The 13711-nt window shown below is 37.8% G+C and overlaps 1 protein-coding gene across 1 annotated transcript in view; it reads left to right on the plus strand.

The window, feature by feature from the left end:
• RBMS1 (RNA binding motif single stranded interacting protein 1) overlaps window positions 1-13711 on the plus strand; it is a 91825-nt gene that overhangs the window by 35931 nt on the left and 42183 nt on the right. The window lies entirely within an intron of this gene.

The raw sequence follows: 13711 nt of genomic DNA on the forward strand, positions 1-13711 counted from the left end.
CCCCCTTTTCTTAAGTGAAGGGGAGAGAGGCAGCTTGAAATGCAGAGGAAAGAGTAAATTTTCATAATTCTATATTGTCATCAGGAAGGAGTATTTCTGAGGGCAGTGTTTTTTTCTGCTCATTAGTGTCCTTTCTAAACTTCTGCTTTGTTCACTGGGACAGTATTTGCAGAAATTTTAATTGTTCCTCAAGGAAAAAACTGGATTTGTATTTGGACCTGGTCGGCTGGTGTTCTTCCTTCTCCAGGATCTTATAGTTGTCTTGTGCTCATGCTTGTGCCAAAGATACTTGACAATGCTTGAGTTCAGCTTCTGCAGTGGTGGAGGAAATGTGAGGCTATTCCTCTCAAGTTGCTTTTCTCTAGTGGTGGAGGTCAACATTTGGCTGTGACAGCTCTCCTTTATTTTTTTGGCAGGCAGTCGTCTGACATTCTTATTGCTGAGATCATCCCCACTAGGGCTTTCAGAAGAACATCTGACTGGGGCTCAAATTCTTCACCTTCTGCTGTTCTGACCATATAGTATGTTATAGGAAAGGTCTCAGTCCTCTGCCATTAATAATAAATTTGCCTCTAGATACCTTTTGTTGACTCAAAGATCTATGAATTTGTAGCTTCTCCCTTTCATTGTGATTTGGTTTTGTGTTGAGGGTGTGGATTCTTTTAATCCTGAGGATAATTCAAGAGGGGAAAAAAAAAAATCATTGAATTACTGCAGTCTGAGTCATACTTGGTTTGTGAGTTTAGTTCCCTGGCCTTCCCACACAGCATTTCCGATATTCAGTGAGCTGAGGGTGTGCAGGAAAGACTGTAGAGTGACCTAGATACCGTTTAACTCTTTACTAATGAGTGGCTTTCAGATGTTGGATATAGCCATTGCCTCTTTGGATTCTCAGTCCTTTTTTTTTTTTTACAATAGCTGTATCTATTACATTTTCCTGCTTCTGAGGGGTTTTCATGAAAAATATTTTAAGATTTATGTTTGACTTGGTTTAAGCATCTTGTTTAGATAAATTGATTGGAAAAATTATTAAATGAACTATTTTAGAATCTGAAGCATGGGCATTGAGATTCATCCTCAAGTAGAAGTTACAGCTTCTTCCATATAGTACTGTATCACTTCTTACAGAAAAGTTCATTCTGCTGCCCCCTTGCAGGCAAAGAGTCATCTCAGGCTCTTGATAACAAGAAAGGTCTGTAAAGCCCATAAACAATATGACCATGTCATACAAGCTCTCTTGTTGGCATATGTCGTTGAATGTGTTCAAGAAAGGGTGTGATATAGAACTAACTTCACTGACTTTGGGCTTGTCATGCAGTGGCTGCTGATGCTCTAGGTTTGTAAAACTGCCACGGCTGCTCATTTTAAGAAGCTTTAAATCTAAGTCTTACTCTCTTTAATGTAGATACCATTTAGTCTTGCAGTTGATACAGCCAGTGGAGGATCCCAATTTTCTTTGAGCCCAGTTGACCCAGTCTTGAATTACCACCATGGGTTGGGTTTTCCCTCCTAGGCCAGGATTAACATTGTCTGTGTTCTTCCCTGTGAAGCCCAATGATTTTAAGTGCTTCCTCAGGCACACGAGACAAAGCATAGTCTGGGACACTGGATTTATCCTTCCATGGTGGCACTTGACATAGACATTACACAAAGTTACTGGAGATGAGGGTCTGGGGAGTCACATTAGTTTAATCCAGCCTGAGTACATTCTACATGACAATCTGGTAGTGCACAGTGTGCTGTGACTGCAGGGCTCTCGGCAGCTCAGTGCTCGGAGTAGGGTCAACGTGCGGTGGTTCCTGAAGACATCAGCTGTATGTGACTAGCTTCTGTAGTGATGGGATCAGAACAGGGTAATGGTACTTTTAAAGGAAATGGTATATTTAAGCTAGTAAAAGCAAATTTCCATATAAGTATCTATTACGTTCTCTTTGCAAAACTGCAGAAATCAAACTGTCTCCTGTTTGCTTCAATCAATATTCAAAAGACTATCTTAAGCAGGTGAAACTGAGGAAGTGTCGCTTAATATGACCCCGATGCATCAGCCACAAAGGTTGCACTTTAGATTTTGTGTTACAGCTTGTGATTGCTCATGTATCTACGATTTGGCAACAGATGGATAGTATTTTTTTAATGTGTAGCACTCCTCTGTCCCTATCTCAGCACTTAATACCACTGCAGATATCTTTTCAACAGAGCCATTCAGTTATAATCAATAATATGTGAGCTGATGTTTCTGCTCAATAACATACAGCCACTTAAATGCCCTTCTGAAGTATTTTGACCCCTGGAGAGAACTACTTTAGTACAGCCATTTTCCCTATTGAAATGGAGATATTTGTTATTCAGCACAGCTGGGACTTGAGACTAGAGAAGCAGATTCAAATAGGGATAAAGTCTACATGTCATGCTATTTAAGGGGGCAAGGCCTCTGGAAGGCTTAGCAATGATTTTGAATAATTTGTCGATTTAGTGCTGTTCTGGTATGATTGACATTAAGTTACCAGAAATTAAAGGACATCAAACTCTAATTGTACAGTTTGTTCATTATGAGGTGTTAATTCCAGTATAGAATAGCTACTGAAAGCAGGATGTTACTGTGAGTATTTCATGAAAGAAGCACTGTTAAAATGCAGTCCAGAGATACTGGAAGTTATTTCAGTGTGTTGGGTTTTTATCTCTTCTGCCTTCCAGACAGAAGAGCGGCAGTCAGCACTTTGCAAGATGGGGTGTTAAATTAGTGCAAGATGCACTCATAGGTATTTTTGTGTAGAAGGTATTTTAACCCAGCAGGCTAGGTCTTGGATTCATCCTGTTGTCTTTGTATTACAAAACCAGAAGGAAAATATACAAAATACGTTGACATATTTTGAAGTTGTCAATGACAGGCATCATTCCAGCAACCAAGCATCTTCTAATGCAAGAAAAAGCATTATATTTGTGTGTGTATGTATAAGTGTGTATTTTTATATATGTAATTTACACAATATGTGAGACTTTTTTTTTGTATTTCACAGCTGACAGGTGGGTCAGGGCTTAGGAAGTGGGATGTGGCTGAAAGTGCCCTTGTACTTTGGCAATCTCCAGTCTCATGGTTTTTAAAACTTTGCCAACATATTCCTTGGGGCATCATTTATTTAAACTGAGGGTGTAAGACTTGGTATGCAACTGTCACTTAGAAGTTAAATTAATCAGGCAAGAATAAACTAAAGAGTAATCTTCTGCAAATATAGCATTATAGTATTAATAGGTGTCTATCTATCCAGATGGAGGTAGCATCACACTAGCTAGGACTAGTAGCCAGAATAACACCTTTTGATTTATACTGTTCTGACTAAAACAAGGGAGAAGGGTATGGGGAAGTGTTGATAAATAATTTTATTTTCCCCTTGCCTTATCCTTAGTTCCTTCCCCCAAGAAAAAGAAATATGCTTGGGAAAAGTCAAAATAAAGGACAACGCATCGCGTGCTGACAATGAATGAATTTGGCTTCCTTGGATGGAGAAGGAAGAATTGAAAAATAAATGATCTTCAGATAGACTAATTTATGCTCTCAAGCTGATCTGTACTGTTTAGCACAAGGATGAGAAAGGAGTTATGAGTAACAAGGACTGCTTTCTTAAGTCTTCATAATTTTATTCTTTCAGGCTGTTAGTGTAGGCTCCTCAAAATTGGTGAGGCTGAAATTTGCCAAGATTTATTGTTGGCTGTAGAAATACTGCCTTACTTTCAGATTAAAACAGCTAGCACTGGTAAATCAGTACATGCATGTCTGCAGACCTGCCATGAGCTTGGTTTATAAACACATATTAGCATTCATCTGGTTTAATTTCTCATCTTCCCAAATCATTGTTTTAATTAGTGATCATTTCTCAGTATGAAAAAAAGATAAAAGAAATTGCTAGGCTGTAGAAATAATATTTTAGACTTGTAATTTGAACCTGTTTGTAACTTTATTATTTTGCTTGCAAATGAATTATGATTTAAAAAAAAACCCTCTGTATCTTTCATGGCTATGTGTGTTTCTGGGAGCCACAGGAACTATGATGAACTTACTTTCAAAGAATATTGCTTCAGTTTTTTGCTCTATTGTGCATAAAATGCAGATTTTGTTTTTTCAGTGCTTTTAACCCAGGCATGATTAGTGTCCTTCTGTAGTGTTGGTGTAAGAGAACAACAGGGTGAGACCATTTGCTTTCTTAAAATAACATGACTTTGTTCTTCCATCTTGTAGCTCTAGGAAACTGTAACACCTTCCCATATACCTGAATAGCCTTGTCAGTAGATGCACAGGAAAATTCCTGCAGAAAATGTAGGTTATCCTATGTTTTCTTGAGTAAGAATGATTGTAGTACTAAAAAGTGGATTAGCCAAGAATTCCAAATACCTTTTTGTTAATTATCTCTTTTTTTTAAAAATAAGGATTCTCCAGAGTATGCTCTGTTAAACTGGATGTTAAATGATACAGATTAGGAAGTGCAGCCTGGTTTGTGAGGCAGGAGTTAAGGGGCAGATGTCTTGATTTTTGTCTAATGTTGTATTTACAGGTAACTTCCTGTGTGAATGTCGTAATATATGTTAGTTGGTGTATGATAATTTATGATAATTCTGAGATTTATTCTTTGTGACTATCAGAATAACTGCACAAATGTTCATATGAATGATCCTCAGTTCAGTCTTATGGTAAAACTTCCTATAATGCTTTCAGTGTAATAGTACTTCATATAAATGACTATATACTATATTAGAAGTAGAATAGTAGTAAATCAGTTTCTAAACCGTACAATCTAATTTGTGCACATCACTTCATATTCCATCCAACTGTAAAAATATTTTTCTCAAAGAACAGTGCCACAGAATTTGTCAGAAAAATACAGAGTGGTCTTTCACTAACATTGGTCATCAGACTCAGTAGAATGTTGGCAGGAAACACCTTTAATATCAGCCAGTATTTTTGTCCCTGCAAACAGATGTTTGAAAACTTTAATGTTAAACTCCACATAGTTCACACCTTTTAAAATACTTCACATGTGATGAGCTTTCAAATGGGTAAATAGAAAAATCTCCTAAAAGTGTAGGCAAAAATATGTTACGAAATATTAGGTCTGCTGAACTGTTGATTTCATAAAATGTAAAGGTGATGATAAACAATTCCCTTTTCTGAAAAAAACAGACACTTTGGTTAATCTGTTACTGTGTTTTGTTTTGTTTTGTTTTCTTCAGTTCAAGAGAAAGCAAGTTATGGTTACTTAGACAATACTTGCACTTCAGAGTGTGTCAGAGGCAAATCTGTTTGTGTTTGATAGGTTATTTATCCTTCTTAACCTATAAACTGTAAAGTAGCAAGGCTACTGAACTGATAGATAGCCTAGCAGATGGTTCAGAGATTATGCTAAATCACCTCAGCTTGTCAGAAGTTAGGTTGGGTTACTGCAGGGGCAGCGGCTGCAAGAAACACTGACTGGGATCATTTTTCTTAGTTTGTTGCTTGAAATTCCATTTTTCTTCACAGTATGTGACATCTTGTGTCTTCACAGTTAAACCAGCTATGTAATCAACAAATTTAGGACCAGCATGTTAGTAGCCTGGCTTTCATGAGAATCATTAGGGTGACTAGAATCTTTAGGTATCTATGAAATATGAAAGATGACCTGCGCAGGGGAAGAGGTTGGCTCTGCCACTTTTGCTGCTGTTGCTGTCTCCTTGTTCAGTGTCTGGAGCTGTTGCTTTGGTCTCTCCCTACCATCAAGTTGAGTATCATTACCTTGCTAGTCTATGAAAGATTAAATGGAATTCAATGCCGTGTATTTAGTAGTAAAAATCATGTTGCAGCTGAGCAAGTTTGGGCCAAGATTCAGGGCTTTGAAAAGAATCTTGCCCTGGAGAGTGGGTGATGATTAATCATAGTTCTGCCAAATATCTGTATTCACATCCTCAGTGAAGTGACTGAGGCAACAGATGCCAATAAACTTCTCACAGCCTAGAATAGAAGTTATAGGTTTATCCTTCAGAATTTTCCTTCTTTTATTTCTTCTTTTAAATTAACAAAAAAGCCACCAAACAAACCCCCTACTGTAAAGATTTTATACTTAGGTTTTTAAATCTCTCATTATTTCAGTTCTGCTGCTGTTGTGTTTTTCTCAAAGTAGCATCAGCTGAATTCTTCTCGATGCTTGCCAGAGAAGAATGAGAGCCTTTCCCTCCAGCTCCAGAAGCACTGTGGAGGGGAGGCTTCATGGATTATTATTTTTTAAATTTTATTTATACTTTTCCCCTGTGATTGTGTCATTATAGTACTGAAGAGTGACTACTTTTTCCCATATTGCAACATTCTTAACCTTATAAAGTAAAACTAAATAAACGTGCCATTACTTTTTTTTTTTTTTTTTAAACACCTCTTCTGGCAGTTGTTGGAAATCTGTTTGTTTACTATACACTAGAAAGCCATATTAGGAATGCTGTTTTAGTATCAGCTGTAATATGTCTTAAACGTTTAAAATACTCAGAGATACTAAAAAAAAGCAATTTTCCTTAGTTGTGCTAAATGGAAAGGCATTGTACAGTGGGTCGTGCTTTTAAGATAATCAATTTGTTGTGCAAAAAGGAGCATGCTAATTGAAAAACTTTGCAAAATTGCATAAAAATAGCTGTAGGAGTTAACAGGACTTTTTTTCCCCTTGACTTCCAGTCAAATTCTAAGGAATGGATAGAAATTATTCACATCTCTACAAAGCAAGAGGAAGCAAACATTTCCTGATTCTAAAAATGTTTATTCCCTATCTCCACAGCTCATCCTCAGCTAAACCAGGAAATAACTACTCTTAAGAAAAACAAAATGGGTAGCTGAAAAATAATTATCTCCAAAATCTTCTTGTTGTGTGTCACTTTGCTATTCATTAGAGTTTTGAATTCCTTGTTCTTTTTAGCAGTAAGGAGTAGTTAACATTTGTGTAGAGCCTGTGCACTATAAACCAAGTACCTAGTTATAAAATACTGCTTTTTATCTGTTAAAACTAATACAGTCCAAGAAGCTAAGAAGGCCAAATTGTATATGTCCACTAAGCTAAGCCTCTGCTCTTCTAAGGATGAATAACTGTAGGAGGTGATACTATATCTAATTTTGCATCTGGTTTTGCTATTTTGATTACTTCTCAGTTGAAATCTGGAATTGTATGTAACCTATTGAGCTTGAAGAAGAGATTGTTTGTACCAAAGTAATACTAGTTTGTACTGTGCCGTTGTTGGTAACTAATTCAACAATGATGACAGTATATGCTTTTATCCACTGATTCTTATTGAAAACACAAATACAAAAAACTTAAATGAAGCATTAAAGGTGAAGAGGTTCAAAAGAAAGCTTTCTTCATTTTGGGAGGGGTTTGCAGCAGCATGTAAGACTATTGATTTGTCAGTAAAGCCAAGTATCTGTGGGATTGGTTATTTTTGGTTGTGGTTTGGTTTTGTTTTCGTTTTTAGTACATACATCCAAACTCCTCCAAAATAGTCTTTACATTAACGGACAAAATGTAATTTTAGTTATTTTGAAAAGACCATCAAAACAGTAGTTGGCTTCCATAGTAATAAATTCTAATTTATTTGGAGGTATTATTTATCTCCCAAGTACAATAATAAAAAATGACAATGAGAACTATTTGGATATTTTGAAAATACTGTCTTTCTCTCTGAAGTACCAGAGTCAAAGGGACAATTAGTAAGAAAGGAACTAGCTTTATGTCAAAACCACATGACCGTTTAACAGCGTGTCATCAAAGCATGTTCTAACTTTAATTTAGGTTCACAAGGAAGTCCTACTTTGCACATACTGAAAAACATGATCCAGTGCTTGAAACGGGGCACATCTGGCTGAGTTGATTAACCCAGTGCTTGAATATTTTGCTGAACCAAACAAATTAGCCAAATCTGTAACAGTTTCAAAACACAACTCGTACTAAGATAGATTATGCATGCCCATTAACTGTCCAAATAAAAATAAGAAATATATAACTGTAATGTTTAAATATGCAATAAAAATGATTGGTCCAGCTTTTGGTGGTGGGTACTCATGTTCTGGTAGCAAATCTTTAAGTCTGTGATGGCCATAAAGCAACTGAGTGTTTCCAAAGAGTTTCTCAAAGAACAGCGTGTCTTCCAACAATAGAAAACAAAATATGGACAAAATGTTCTCAGCGATGTCTCCTTCTGCACTAGAGCATAGATGTGGTGAAGAATTAAAAAATAGAAACCATATGGTTTGATTCTGTTCTCCAAACTCAGTGTTTTGCTGGATTGAATAAACTTCTTTATCAAGTTTTTATAAGAGAATATTTACCCGTAATTAAGTAGCAGGATTAGAGTAGGCTATCTCAGGGTCTAGCAGTATTGTATGGACAATTATTTTCTGAAATTCACCTTGCTGGGAAATTGATACGTGGAGAAACAAAAACTCCCTGTGTTTATCTAAGCTTAAAAGAGAGCAAGAGCTTAAGGTTCAGTACACCACTTTCCCAAGATGCAGCAGAGGGTGGTAGGTGTGGGAGCCAGATAAAACCTTTTGTACTGCTCAGAAGCTGCTCTGAGCTTGGCTTTTGGATCCAGGAGAAAAGATTTCTGGGGCTGATTATGTTCCCTTGGCTGTGCTGTTGGCTTAGAAATGCCCTGAACACTGGAAGAGCAGTGAGGAATGGGAGCCAGCTGTACCAAGTAGCTCTTGCTGACAACTACGTTGACTCTTTCTCTCAGTTACAGGGAATTTCTTTGCTCCTTTTGCACCAGGTATAGAGGAACTGAGAACTGCAGCAGAGATGGGGCGTTCCCATGGACTGCTCTGGTTTCTCTTCAGGTCTTAGTTGAGTTGAATGGATTGGGCTTCCACTTACTCTACAAGTGAGATAGACTATGGCGTGGACTTGGCTATTAAGTTAATTAGTTTCACGTAAATGTTGTGAGTTGTGCTATTCAAAATAGAATACTGTGTGTTTGGGGAGGTGAGGATGGTGTCTGAAAAGTTGCACATCACTGATTTGCAGAAGTCAGTGTTTGTAATGTGCATTTATCATACTGAAGAATAATATTCCCTTTCAAGCAGGAATTTACTGCGTGTAGAGCACATAAAGTGTGCACTGAATAGGGCCATGTTTGAATAAGAAAGTTATTTTTGGTTTTGATTGTTAAAAAGATGATTTACAGACTGAGCATCTCAACCTGCATGGCTTTTTTAGTGTTACAATTAATATTTAGGAGTTTCTTTGGAAGTATTTATCCATTTTATTCTAGTTATTTATCCTAGTCTAAGATTTATTTTGATGTGGATCCATTCAGCAACTGCAGTGTGGTTTAGGATTAACTGATCTGTTCTCCCACGTGACCCTCTTGCTGGATTTGTCTGTTTGTTCTGCTCTCTCTTGTCACTGGGTCACCTGTGAGAATATTGGCTCTTTACTGAAATTCTTGTGTTCAGCCAGGTTCTCTTCCCTTTCACAATTCCACCTTATAGTGAGTTCATGTACTCAGAGCCACTTACATGTTACGAAATTCATGTCTGGTTTTACCACATGATTCTCGCTCTTAGAACTAAAGAGCATTCCATGAAGGGCAGTGATAAGATGCTAAGATGTAAAAATTAATCTAGAATAAACACAGAAGATATGCAGCATTGTTTTTGCATAGCAGAGGAGTTCTGACAGCACTACAGTAGTGCAGGGAGTAACAGCAGGATCTCCAAGAATGCTCTTTGGACTTAGGCAAAAGAGAGAGCACTGTTCATCTTCAACACAAAGTTCTGGACCGTCCAGGATGGAGGACATAAGCAGCTCTAAAAGATAAGGGCTTTCCATGGTAGAAGAGATCCTTCTGGTGTGTTAGTGTCGGAGTCAATGTCGGATGACAGAGGAACCCTTCACAGCACAAGGGACAGTTTGAAAGTAGTGCAAAGGGAAGCACTGTGAGCTTGGTGGCATTTGATATACCACAGAGAGCTGTTGAAGACAAAGATTTGAACAATTCATTCCAGACAACCCCTATCAAGACTCTTCCTGCCCATTCTTATTGTACCTCCCCTAATGCACACACAGATAAGTTCTTTCAACACTCAAAATATCACTTATGGCAGAGACTTCAAGCTACTTCATTCCCCATTCTTTGTCATGCTCATGATGGCATCTTATCGCCCTCACGTTTGCAAGTGTGTTTGTTATACTAGCAGATGTACAAAGGGAGAAAAATAAACAGTGATTCAGTTTGATCTGTGTACTTAGTTCTCTAAGGACCCTTTTCTTTCAGTGTCATGGAGGTCACCAAATTAGGCTTCAGAGATGTTTTAAATGTCAAAAGTATTCCTAGCTATTTGTAATAAATCTGTCAGTGTGATTATTTGCACTGGGTTTGACCACGTTGCTGAACAATGCGATTTTTAAAAACTGTATGGTGATGCTTTGCTTCAAGTCTTCCACTTCAAAAGTATCTCAGACAAAGATATAGCACTGTGTTTTGACATTAACGTTGCTTGGCAGTAGATCTGCTTAGGGCAGCTGAGTAGGTGGGGATTACCCTTTCATTTCTGTACAAAAGAGTATGTAATGGGCAGTGGTAAGCATTATCCCATTAAGTAGCAGTACTGCCTATCTTCATAATCTGACTTTTGGACAAGTTTCTTCTTTATCAACTATCCTAATATATTTTTGTGTTGGGTGTTCTGTACTATGTGTACACTGTTACACTGGACATACCCCTTTTAATTCCATAACTAATGCACCCTGGCAATTATTTACCCGTCTCTTTCCCAAGCCCTCTCTTCCTTAATATGTTAGTTGACATTTGTATAAGTGCTGTATAGAAAAGAGATGCAAAGCTGAAAACGTCTTTGCATCTCCAAAGATAATTCAGACTAAAGAGAGACTGTGTTAATAGCATTAAAAAAACCCCAACAAAACCAAAACAAACCAACCAAAACAAACCTTTTTTTTTTTTTTTTTTTTTTTTTTTGCTGCTGAACATTCATTTGATGTTATTTTTGATTGAAAAATAACCTATTTAATAAGGAACACCCAGTTGTTTGTCACCAACCAGATTAGCAGTTATTTGTCAAGATTAGCACTTAATTTAAAAGAAAGCATATTTTTAAAAATTGCTTCAGAGGAGATAGAATGAGCAATCACCAATCATTGTAGAAGTGATTCTGCCAACCATGAGAAACATGCTCTGTCTTAGGCAGTAAGTCTCAGCAAGCATGCATCAAGGTTTTGGAGCAGAACAGTAGCCTCAGCAGGATGCCGAAGACAACTAGATGTGCGTGAGCTTTGAGAGGAATGATGATATTCAGGCAAGACCTATCATAGACATCTTTGAATATAAGTTTTGTTTTGCTTTCTATATTCCTTTATGTAAGCAGGCAATACATACTAGTTTACATAGTGACTTCAATGTGTTTTATAGCTCATTGATTTCTGGTGGGTCTTGCAGTTGCACTCAGAAAATGAGCAGTTGAAGACAGGAGCTTGTGTTAACAGCAGTATTAGGACTGCAGAATTCAAGAGGAAGGAAGTAGATTTTTCTGATGGTCATCATTTGAAGGAAGCACTTAAGAGGAACTGCAAGGAGTAATTTCCCCTCAGCACATGAGGGGAGCAAGGAGGGGATGTATCCCTCTGCCCAGGTTCACATGGGGTGAACTGCGTTTCTGTGCTTCATGGCCTGAGTGGATAGCTAGCACCTGGGAGGTGTATTCACAGAGAAAATAGCAGGAGAAATCCTGATGGTAGCTGCCATTGTTATACTGGTTCTCCTAATCATTCCTAGAGTCACACTGCTGAAACTTCTTGGCAGTCTTCCATGGCAGCTGGTTCTTTGCAGGAGCCATGCTATCTAGGACACTGAGTTAAATCACTGGTGGTCTTGCACATTGGAAGACGGTCCATGAAGTGGCTGTAAGGAGCAGACGTGCAGACACTTATTTACGGGCTGGTGTGTGTCAGCATGGGTGGGCCAGCACAGCCCGTGGCCAGCCTCTGACTGCCCTCCGTGACCAAACCGGCTGAGTTGCAGTTCCTTTGTTCACATACTTGCACAGTGCTTGTCTTTCCCCGCTCTGCCCTCTCCCCACCTTTTTACACTTTCAAGAACTGAAACAGTAGCAGGGACAAGATCATCTTTGAGGGATTTTTTTCCCACAAAAGGTCATGTAGCCCTTCACTTTGAGAAGAAGGGAAACTGATAGGATATGGGGAATGCTGGCTGTCAGATGTAATGCTGAGTGCAGGCAGTTTGGAACACAAGAGTTTAGTGGATCTTGAGGAGTGCTGTCCCTGAACAGTTTTCCCCCTCTCATTTATAACATGTATGTTTACTCTGCATTCAGAAAAATTCTGGAGAGAGTTTGAGACGTTTTGACTTAAGGACTACAGAGTTTTCTTAATGGAATGACAGATTTGGAAAGTAAGTCACACTAATAAGGAAGTACCTGCTCCAACTATTAAGCATGATTTCGCTTTATTACAGCTTCTAGCATGGTATATTTAGGTATGCACTGATATTGATGCTTGTACATTTTCCGACTACAGCTAGTTCTATTTTGTATTGGTGCAGATGCTCACAATTTCAGATACAATAAGGACGCTAACATCTAGTGGCTAGTGTCCCAGGTTTACTGCCTTGCAACTGTTTGAAGCCATACAATGACTCATTGAATAAATAAAAGGTGCTCGAAATATCACAGAGCAGTAACTACACTGAAACATGTATTTAAATGTTCTTTAGGGGGAAAATACTTTGTAAATAGGCTTCAGTTTTGAAAAACTATTACTTTGCAAGTGAACAGTTATTTGAGTACTCTTAACTAACTAAGCTTAACTTTATTAGGTCTCATATATTTTGAAATATTTAAGACTAATACAGGTACTACAGAAATGGAGTTAGTTGTCTTTCAAAATAACATCTTTTCAAAATGATACTCTGTTGCAGTTATATTTGGCAGGTGAACTGGCAAAACTTCATTCTTCCCCAAATCCCACTTCCTTATGCTGATAACATTTCTCATAATTTTCAGTTCATTTTGGGTTCTTGTACAATGATAACCTTTTAGCATACAGTAGTGCTTAGGTATACCTGCTAATGTAATAATTTGTGTTCTTATGTGAAAACAAACTCATGATGCACTGTTTCTCTGTTGTGTACTCCAGCATTGTATCAGATGTAGTTCACAAGCAAACAGAGATTTGTAGTAAGGAACTTGTGAAACCTGTGCTCAGTTTCTAATTCCGCTGTTGATGCAGGCCAAGGCAGGTGCTTTTTTAATATTGAAACTGGGATTTAGTTTCCAAGGAAAATTGCCAGTTTTCACAAGCAGTGACAAATTCTACTCTAAATTTGATCAGAAAATCTAATACTGATAAACTTTGCAGAGCGCTTCAGAAACGGCAATCATTCCTACAGCTGGGATTGCTGTCTGCCTGTTTCCCAAGCTTAGTTGCTCTTAGATCTCTGGGCACTCACCTTTGGACCATGGAGCAGATTGGCATTTGAGCAGACTGGTTATTGAGAAGTTGAGGAACAGGCAATGAATGTGTTTTTCTTTTAAAAAAAGAAGATTGAGACTTGACTGAGGGATGTTTTGATTTTAGTTGAAATCATTTACATTTCAGTTTTCCATTTTAAAAATACAGAAATTTTTTTACCACCTTTGCTGATGAGCTTTCATAAATCTGACTTACAAGTGTCA

This window comes from Athene cunicularia (assembly GCF_003259725.1).
Source record: "Athene cunicularia isolate RWA chromosome 7 unlocalized genomic scaffold, athCun1 chr7_part1, whole genome shotgun sequence".
Lineage (NCBI taxonomy): Eukaryota > Metazoa > Chordata > Aves > Strigiformes > Strigidae > Athene > Athene cunicularia.